The sequence below is a fragment of the Ursus arctos genome, unplaced genomic scaffold (genome assembly GCF_023065955.2).
Source record: "Ursus arctos isolate Adak ecotype North America unplaced genomic scaffold, UrsArc2.0 scaffold_20, whole genome shotgun sequence".
Classification (NCBI taxonomy): domain Eukaryota; kingdom Metazoa; phylum Chordata; class Mammalia; order Carnivora; family Ursidae; genus Ursus; species Ursus arctos.
The window spans coordinates 14,935,099-14,935,943 of NW_026622875.1; the positions used below are offsets into that span (position 1 = coordinate 14,935,099).

The 845-nt window shown below is 46.4% G+C and overlaps 1 pseudogene; it reads left to right on the forward strand.

Annotated features, from left to right (window-relative positions):
- Positions 1 to 208: 208 nt before the first annotated feature.
- Positions 209 to 645, forward strand: LOC113253689 (peptidyl-prolyl cis-trans isomerase A-like; annotated as a pseudogene).
- The last annotated feature ends 200 nt before the right edge of the window (positions 646 to 845 follow it).

Consider the following 845-nt stretch of genomic DNA (forward strand, 5'->3'; position numbering starts at 1 on the left):
CCTTCACTACAGTTTGTTTCTTGTGTGTGTGTGAGATCTTTTTGACTGTTTCCTCTGATGCTTATCCCCGGTGAGAACAGGTATGGGATTTGGTGCAACTTTCCAGAAGAGCAACTATCTATAAGGTCTGCATGTCCTCTTTAACCCAGTGTGTGTGTGTGTGTGTGTGTGTCTGTGTGTGTGTGTCTGTGTGTATGTGTCTGTGTGTATGTGTGTGTGTTTAAAACTATACAAAGTGCCAAAGACAGCGGAGAACTTTCGTGCTCTGAGCAGTGGGGAGAAAGGATTTGGTTATAAGGGTTCCTGCTTCCACAGGATTATTCCAGGATTTCTGTGCCAGGGTGGTGACTTCATACGCCATAATGGCACTGGTGGCAGATCCATCTACGGGGACAAAGCTGATGATGAGGATTTCATCCTGAAGCACACAGGTCCTGGAATCTTGTCCCTGGCAAATGCTGGACCCAACACAAACAGTTCCCAGTTTTTCGTCTGCACGGCCAAGATGGAGTGGTTGTCTGGTTGGCATGCGGTCTTTGGCAAGGTGAGAGAGGGCATGAATATCGTGGAAGTGCGGATTGGTTTGGGTCCAGGAATGGCAAGACCAGCAAGAAGATCACCATTGCTGACTGTGGACAAACCTAATACATTTGACCTGTGTGTTATCTTAACTACCAGACCATTTCTTCTGTAGCTCAGGAGGGCACCCCTTCACCCCCACCTGCTCGAAATAGCCTATAATCATTGTGCTCTCGCTGCAGGTCTATGGTTCCATATTATCCTTATTCCCCTCCAATAGCTGGATTGCAGAGTTAAGTTCATGATTATAAAGTAAAAACTAAACA